We start from the raw sequence: 9,948 nt of genomic DNA on the forward strand, positions 1-9,948 counted from the left end.
TGAGTTGTCTCGACCTCAACTCGGGCCCGAATAGCGATCGGCCCCAACAGCTCCTCGACCTCTGAAAAGAAGACGTCGATCCCACTGTCGAACGGTAGTGGCACAGAAGTGAACTCCAGTCCTATGATGAGACTGAAATCCGTAGGGGTGACCATCATCTCGCCCCAAGGGAAATGGAAGGTGTTGGTGGTGTCCCAGAAGAACTCCACTAAAGCGCGCACTACATGATGACCCCCGCTGGAGGCGATCATAGCCTCAGAGCTCTCGAACAAAGTAGCTAGCCCACAAGACTCCCATAGGAGTCTCGTCTCAAGATCCTTGGCGATGTGCATCCTGTACAAATCGCCTAAACCATCACAGCCAGAGCCGTGATGCCGCGTCCTCCCGACTCGGTGCCCTGTCTCACCCTCTCGAAAATGTGGTGGACAGGGCGAAGAAAAGGGTCCGCTCATCCCACTTTGGAAGCCGACCAAGTGAAGTGGACGGCGTGGCGTCGTCCTCCATGGGCTCATGCTCCCGTCTAGTGTTTCGGGACCGTGAACCCGAGCCTCGTTGTCTAGCAATGCTACATTGTGCGGAATCATCATAAATTAAGGTTCTATAGTATTTAAGGTTCGCCTAGCTGCATGATACTATGTTCGCAAAAACAAAGTACGTAGTACTAAAACAGAGCACAAATTCAAATTGAGCATGACAACATTTTTCAAGAAATCAAACAATTTCTTGCAACACTATAGTGATTATTGTGACAAATCGAACAAGAATTGCTAGCAAAAACATCAAGAACAAGCCACATTGTTCTTCACGACCTTAAGAGGTCCAACAATGGCAAATTGCTCATTTCTTCACCAAATTGAGTCAAACAAGTCTCAAATTACTCCCAAGGCATTATACAAACATAATCAAGCAATTTCATGGCATAAAACTTGACAAACAAAGCAAATTGAGCATTATAAATTTTGAATTTTCATGAAATTCGTGAATAAACATGCCAAGAATTCATAAAAACTGATGTGAGTTTGAAGGAAACTTACATAGATCAGGAAAATAGATGAAAAGAGCTTTGATTTGCAACTAATTTGAGCAAATTCGGCTGAGAAACGAGCAAGCAATGAGCAATTGAAGCTTTCGGGTTTTCTCGAGCAGTTTCGCGATGAACAGAGCAGCGAAATGAAGAGAAAAGGGGTATTTAAGGAAGACCCCGTGTTGGCGCCAGTCCCTATGCATTGGCGTCACAAATTAGGCTTGGCGCCTGGCGCTAACGCTAAATAGGTGGCGCTGATGGTTTTTTCAGCGACGCCAAAGCATCCAGCCACCTGATAAGGTTGTGCTAGTCTCATGCAACATATTTTCGGGTTCCTTGGTACGCTGGTTAGCCCCTCTAAGCAATTTGACATGATTTAGTAATCGGCTTGATTACATAAAGTGATCGACCTGATAAGAGAACGTCTCACTTAGCTTAAAGCGCCTAAGCATTGGCTCATTAGCAAAAAGGCACCGACATATAGGTTCAAGAGCAAAAGAGCACCCACATATAGGTTCAAAGCAACGGAAGCGCCGACGTACAGGCATGGCGGAAGCAAAGTTCAGGCGAACTTTTAAAGATCCACAGGCGTGGATCTTCGGTAATTTCCTTTGGAAAATTATCGCATCAAATGAGGATGACTTTAAGAGAAGATATCTTCGACAGCGTTCCCTATCTTGCGGAGAGTTGTCACGAGCAACTGGAGGTAATTTCGGGCGAAGTTATCTTCGATGGTATTCCCTAGGATGTGGAATATTATCAATGCGGATGAGGATTGTTTCAAGAGAAATAATCTTCGATCGTATTCCCTAGGATGTGGAATATTATCAATGCGGATGAGGATTGTTTCAAGAGAAATAATCTTCGATGGTATTCCCTAGGAATCTAGGATGTGGAATATTATCATTGCGGGGAGGATCGTTTCAGGCGAAGCAATCTTCCAAATTGGAGACAGTTACAGGTGTAGCGGTTTTCAAGCGGGATGGCATTCTCTAGCTTGTAGGAGGTCATCAAAACAATCGGTTACTTTTAGAGACGTGTGCTCGACGATAAAAGATACGCGTTTCTTAACTCTTTTATCTGTTTAACTAACGCTAGTTTTGCAGGTATCGGCGTTACAAGAGTGATTTAGGATCGCAGAACGTTCTGAATCATTCTCCGTCCCTATCGTTACTTTGACTTTTGTTTTCGAAACTTGCGTTTCTCCAAACTCGGTCAAAGTGGGGGCTTCTATAGACACCCGTTTGTGTCTCCCCAAAACCAAACCCGGTGATGAGTACCTTTCACGTCGAATCATAATCGAATGAAGTGAAAGTGTGGAAAGTCTAGTGTTGCGGAAAGTTTTAATTTCTTTTCTTTTTTCTCTGTTTTTGAAAACGTATTTTAAGAAAATAGCCAATTCAGTTTGGTTGGTCCATGATATGGCTCCAATAGTAGTGCAGTTGGATGGGGCTTGCAAAGACCTTTCCAACGATATATTATAAGCCCAATTCCGATGAATATTGAGGAAGTTATGGCCAATTTACTAAACTGGGCCCGGTTTGAGCTTTATATGCGGCCCAATGATCTAGGGGAGGGCCTAATATGATTTATCATTGGTTTTAGTCTTCTAGATTCTTCTAGAAGGTTCTTTTCATTCCTAATTCAATTAGCATTGATAAATTGACTTTTGTTGACTTTTCAGAGTTTTAATCAAAATCAAATAGCATTTTCGAAGAAATTATATTATTTTATCCTCCAGTACGGTAAACTTATCGAAATTTCGAAAACGCGTTAAAATTAAGCTTGGCATCTGACCCCAGGCCTTGGCGCCTGGAACAAGGCCTGGCGCTAGCCATTGGCGCCTGGCGCTAGTGCTGGTGCTTGGCGCCAGCTAGCCAGGGTTGGCGCCAGCTCTGTTTCTTGAGCGTCAGACTCTGTTTTGTTAATTTATCTTTTTTGGCTAATTTTCTCTATAAATATCGTATTAAAAACTCCGTTTTCATTCATCAACATTCACCAAGTCTCACCATTCATCAACAATCAGTTTTCATTCGCAAATCATTAATTCTTTAGCATTCTTTCTCTCTCTCATTCATCTCCTCCTAAACTTTGTTTTCATACAAAATTCCGCATTCGCAAGATCTAGAAACACCTAGCCATATTCGAAGTTGCCTTCGCCCTAGATGTGAAAGGTTTAATTTCTGAGGGTTTGGTCCCAAATCTTTCTTTCAATTATTTAATTTAATTGTTTTGATTATTATTTTCCTTGAAGTTACTAACGTGTGTATTTTGTTATTAGAAAGAGGTACGAGGCATCAAAGTAAGTACTTTATTGATTTATTGATATTATGATGTAGATATCATGTTTATATTGTTATTATGATATTCCTAGTATCATGTCTAGGGTAATTTTAATATTAAATATGATTCCTATGATGCTTCCTATATTCTTCCTAATATTTATTCATGTTAGTATCATGTTAGGGTTAAAGATTTGATTTTTATTGCTTAGTGACATGCTAGAGTTTGTTATTAATCTTGTTAGTATCATGCCTAGGATCTTGTTATTTTTATGAACATGATTATGATTATAATTGTTATAATTTATGATGATTATGAATATTATTGTTATTATTATTATTTTGATAATGATTATTTTATTTATGAATATTATTTTGATTATAATTTTATGATGGTTATAATTATTATTTTTGATTATTTATTATGTTGCTTGATATTTATTCTTTATTGCTTGATCACGCCTTTTATGCATGCTTAAAGGGAATTTGGTACTTGTAATCACGCTTGATAAGATAATTAATAATCTTGTTTAGGGTTAATGTGATTATAATTCAAGTGATCACCAATAATAGTTTATTTGTGCATTAAATTCAACCAACATAGATTAAACAGGTTTAGGGTCAATCCTAATGATTGCATGTTAGTCAGAAAGCGCACATGAATACGATCAGAATAATGTAGAGGCCTATTATTAGGGCAGATTCAATCGCTTTTAGGTTGGATTTGTACCTTCATCCCCGAACCCTTATTTGGTTCATGACCTTTTGGAGTTGACGATCTCTTGGATCGTTAAAGGGTGTAACCTTCACCTCGTGAACGGTTTACAAGTTCCTTAAAAACTTGTTGGCGACTCTTTTGCTCTATCTTCTTCCCTTTTGGACGCCACCGTACTTTAGTGTATGATCACAGTGGGGTTCAAGCTAGTGGGATTAAGACTTGAAGTTATTCCTTACACCAAGGTGTTACAAAAAAGAAAATATATAACCTAGTCATGTCACAACTCAAAAATACTCACGTGGTATCGTATGACAGAGTGCCTAAATTTATTTAGTGATTATTATACTCATAAAACAACACTTATAAAATAATATCCCCTTAAGATGTCAGCTCTGAAAGTTACACAAAGACATTAGGTTACAATATTAGTAGGGTTGGAAAATATATATATATACCAAAGAACATCTAATCATACGACAAAATCTTATACATACAAACACTATAAACAATGACCCTTACTAAAAGTATAAAGTTGGGTAAATCATATGAAGTCATAATATTGACATGGTAAAAGTGAAAATATACCATGTAAAATTATACGATGTTATTAAGTCACACAACATAAATTTAAGGTAGTCAAGAGTAAAATATATTTCTTTAACTGAATGACCTAAAAAAAAGGTGAACTTTTATCTTGTCTTATTCTACTAAAACACAAATTTATATTTATCATAGTCGTAAGAAAAAAGATAAAAGATACAAAACTAGATCAAAACAACAGGAAAACGAATAAAACAGAAGCTCAAATTCACGTCGGCAACATAAATGAACGTAACGGAATGTACTGTTTGAATAGTGTTTGAATATTGTCAAATAGTGTTTTGAATAGTGATATGCAATATGTGATGCGTATGAAATCCAGATGTCCCAATTAACGTCAGATAAATATTGATACAATTTTTGATCCAAATTGAAATTTATTGGTTACAATATTAACCGTGGGAAGAAATAAAAGGTAACATTATTTCACTATTGATAATTGTTCATCAAAATTAACGAAATGATACAAAAACTAGACTGAAAATTTGAAATAAACAAGTTATACAAAATAAATAAGATAAAAAATAAATAAGAAAAAAAAGTAAAACAAAAAGAACAAAGCGAAATAACATGAATTTTTAGCAGCAAAAAAAAAAAAAAAATTGAAACAAGAAACAGGATCCTATTTTGATGCTGGACTCTCACATGCTATGCACTAACATACCCTGCTAACACTATTCAACATAATAATTATACGAAACAACCATACATTCTTGATAACAAAAAAAATTATACATTTCTATCCATACGTATCCCCCTTTTTACTTTCATACTTACAACACCTAAATAAATATCGACGGGTTTGGTCCGAACTTGTATTTATCGGATCAAGTATTAACTGCGGTACAAAAAGACAATGGTATTTTGATCTGCGGTAAAACAAATGTATATAAAAGTAGGTCCCTTTAGTACCATGACATGTAGTTCCTCTTTAGGTGTGGGAATGTTTGTCATTTCCCTACATTGGTTGGGCATGAATCCTTGGAGTAGTGGATTTTATAGGTAAGCTGATCAATAATAGAGTATTGTACGAATCACAAAAATCACTAGATAAAATAAAAAAAAGTATTCTAACACCCTAAGTGAACATACCAATATACTTACTATACTTTAAACGGTTAAACAATACTTATTTGTAAAGAAAATGACAAATTCCCCGGGTGAGACAAAAAATATTATATTTTATACTATACGATTATTATACATATATGTATAAAAATACGGTATAAAATACCAATTTTACCATAAAAAGAAAAAATTACTCTAATTCAAATCTCCACTCACCACTTATTTCTTAGCTTCTTCTATATACCTCCTTACCCGAAAAAACAAACAAAAACCACCATTAATTTCAGCCACCATGTTTCAAGATAACCAGGAAAATCAACCCGCCTTCACCTTTGAGGAAGACATGAGGATGATACGGGTGTACTTCATGTAAATTGTAGGAATATTTAAGGTACATTTAACACGAATCATAAGTTTACCCCATGCCGAAAGTACTATAAATGAGTTCGGGAGTGAGGGTACTAAGATAACATTCCTTTTTGAGGGGAATCGCCATCCTAGCCCTAGTACGGCCTTTACTAGCTCTTCCTTTTTTCACAATTTCATTACCAAATAATATATGCAACTAATGCGATTCCTAAAAACTAAGTTATTAGTTGATTTTATTTACAAGCATCGATCACAAAAAGTCTACATTAACGAATGTCGTTATTCATTTTTAATTAATATTTGTGAAAGGAACAAGAAATAAACAATATTCGCCTTGACTTAGGTGATAATAAAACAATTTTTTTTTTGAGACAAAGCCCCAATAGGGAACTTAAACTTCATTCATAGAGATATCAGATTCCAAGAGAGTTACAATGCTAGCAGGAAAATTTGACTACCAAACATAAGTTCCCACCTCCCAAGGCATACAATGAGCTAAGGCATGGGCCACTTTATTCCCATCTCTATAAACAAATCCCCAAGAAACAAACTCAAACAAACCAACAACATGATAAATCTCATCAATGACAAGGTGTAAGGAACTATTCCCTCGCTTTCGTGATGTAATTGCAGCAATCAAGCTCTGACAGTCACTCTCCACCATAACACGTCTGAACCCATACTCAGCAGCAGCTTTGAGTCCAAGCAGCAAGGCCATGGCTTCAGCTACATCAGGTAGCCATCGTTTCTCTGATCTCCACGCCACAGCAAGCATTGCAATCCCCTTGCTATCACGAACCACAGCCCCAGCAGACGCACCCCTACCCTCAGCAGACCCAACATCAACATTAAGCTTGACAATATCACTCCTTGGTGGCTTCCATTTAGCACGAATTCTGCTCCTAACAGTCAACCCTTTATCTTCTGGTTGCAGCTTACTCACTAGCTTGGTGACATACTCTAAAGAAGCCTTGGGGTCACAAGAAACTCCCTCAAATAGCCATTAATTTCTTGCTGTCCAAATTGACCAGCATAGAGTCATGAACATCCCATGATCCTTACTTGGCAACTTCTCTAAAAAGTACAATGCCATGTCCCCGAACCTAAGAAACGGACCTCCATCATCACATTGCAAGCCACTCTCATCCCATATCAATCTCGTGATGACACAATCCCTCAAACAGTGTAATTCTGATTCTTCATTAGCGTTACACAGAGTACATACAGGGCTTTTATCAGGCAGCTTCTTACTCAAGCCCTTTAATGTAGGAAGAGCCCCACAATAAGCCCTCCAAAAGAACAATTTAATCATAAGAAAAGTATTGACATGCCATATTTTATTCCAGAAATTTAAAGGAGAAGAAGTAGAAGTTGCATTCTCCACCCCATAATCTCCAAAGATAGCCTAATATGCAGATTTAACCGTGTCCTCCCCGCTTTTATGAAGGTCCAAGCACACCGAATCCTCCGGAAGCCGAAAGCTAATAGGGATGCTAAGAATACGCTCACATTCAAAAGGAAGGAAGATCGATTTTATGAGCGGAGCATTCCAAGAAGCCGAAGCAAGGTGTATTAAGTCACACACACGCATATCTTCAGACCAATTCCCCTAGGAGATAGAATCCGACGAGATTGAGTCCCCGGTAACCAAGGACTATGCCACACCGAAACATTAAGGCCATCTCCAATTCGACACCTTAAACCACGCTTGACCACCCATTTAGCTCCCCATATCCCCCCTACACGTATAACTCGGAGTACTTCCTAACTCCGAATCAAGAAACGAACCTACAGGGAAATAGCGAGCTTTCAACATTCTTGCCACTAAGCTGTCCGGATATTGCAATAGCCTCCACACTTGTTTACCCAAGAGAGCCGCATTGAACAATTTAAAATCTTTAAAACCCAAGCCACCTTTCACCTTTGGCTCACAAAGTTTCTTCCAAGCTACCCAATGTATCTTCTGCTCACCCTTCTTTTGCCCCCACCAAAAATTAGCCACCAACGATCGCATATCATGACAGAAAGAGGAAGGAAATTGAAAAACACTCATCGCGTATACTAGTAGAAAAATACAATAAGGCACCCCCATAAAGGCACCGGTTCAGGCCAAACCGGTGTCCTAAACCGGCCCAAAATTGGGCGCAATTTTACACAAATAGAAAAGGCACCGGTTCAGCCCAAACCGGTGCCAAAAATAAAAAGGTCACCGGTTTGAACCGGTTCCAATTGAATCGGTGCCTTATTTAAAAAAAAAAAAGGCGCCCTACCTATAGTTTCTTTCTTCTTCCTTCTTCCTTCTCTCTTTCTTCATTGTTTCATTCATTCATTCGAGCCCTAAGCTCTCCATTTTCCCACCACCATTACCGATGCCACCGTCGTCGGCCACCAGCCCCACCTTTCTCTTTCTCCCCTGACCAAGTTTTCCCCCCTGTTCCTTCTCTTTCTCTGTTCAATTTCAAGAGGGTTGTGAAGGTGTAGAAGCTAAGCCGCGCCACCACCCGCTCGTCGAGCCGCAGTGCTTCTGCTGCCCTGTGGTCGCCGCGCCGTGCCCTTCTCCACCACCTGCTGCTGCCTTCCTCCACCACCTGCTCGGGATAGATTGGGCCACTGCCTTAATCAACACCTCCCGACCCGCCTTAGACAACATTCCTCCTTTCCTCACTTGAAGCCTCTTCCATAACTTCTCTCTCACACCTCTAGTAAGAACACGTTTCGATCGACCAACAACAGTCGGCAAACCAAGATACCTATCATGGATAACAACCATATTCACTCCCAACAAATCCGCCAACTCCCTTCTCTTATCCTCCCCCACCCCTTTGCTAAAAGACATCGTCGTCTTCCCAAGGCTAACCATCTGACCCGAGGCCTCCTCATACACTCAAAGCACCTTTTTGATAGTATTTACCTCCTAAACATATGCCCTCGAAAAAATAATACTGTCATCGGCAAATTAAGAACAAATGAGAGACCGAAGGAGCTGACGATGCAATTTTAATACCATGTAGATTACCCCCTCCACCACCCTATTCAACAACCCCGAAAGAGCCTCTACACACAAAATAAACAAATATGGGGAAAGAGGATCACCTTGCCGTAAACCCCTAGTTGGAGTAAACTCCCCCAAAGGTGCCCTATTTATTAAAATCAAGAACGAAACAGACGAAATACAATGCATTACCCTATCAATCCACTGATTAGCAAACCCCATCTTAGACATGATGGATTCCAGAAAGCCCCACTCAACTCTATCATAGGCTTAGCCATATCCAATTTCAGAGCAAAAGAACCCCTCTCACTAGAAGAATTTTTCATACAATGAAAGAGCTCAAAAGCCACTAAAATATTATCGGTAATCAATCTCCCAGAAATGAAGGCACTCTGATTAATGGACGTAATATCGGAGAGAAAAATCTTGAGACGATTAGCTAGCACCTTCGTGATGAGTTTATAAACCACATTACATAAACTAATCGGCCTGAACTCTGACATTTTATCGGGCTCCTTTTTCTTCGGGATGAGAACAATGAACGTCTTATTAATATTTTTTGGAATCATATCTCCATTCAAAACCCCCAACACCAAAGTCGTCACTCAGGACCAACAATATGCCAAAAAGTCTGATAAAATAGAGGACATATACCATCCGGCCCCAGAGCTTTTAATGGATGCATCTGCTTAAGGGCCCCAAACACTTCATCTGCCGTGTAAGCCGCACTAAGGATATCATTCATCTCATCTGTCACCCTCCTATCCACCCCACTCTACGAAGCTTCAAAATTCGAAGGAGTAGAAGAAGCAAACAACTCCTTAAAATAGTTAACAGCCACGCTGCTCACCCCATTATCATCATCATACCGCACACCATCATCAGAAATTAAATG

This window comes from Chenopodium quinoa, unplaced genomic scaffold, assembly GCF_001683475.1.
Source record: "Chenopodium quinoa cultivar QQ74 unplaced genomic scaffold, ASM168347v1, whole genome shotgun sequence".
NCBI classification, from domain to species: domain Eukaryota; kingdom Viridiplantae; phylum Streptophyta; class Magnoliopsida; order Caryophyllales; family Amaranthaceae; genus Chenopodium; species Chenopodium quinoa.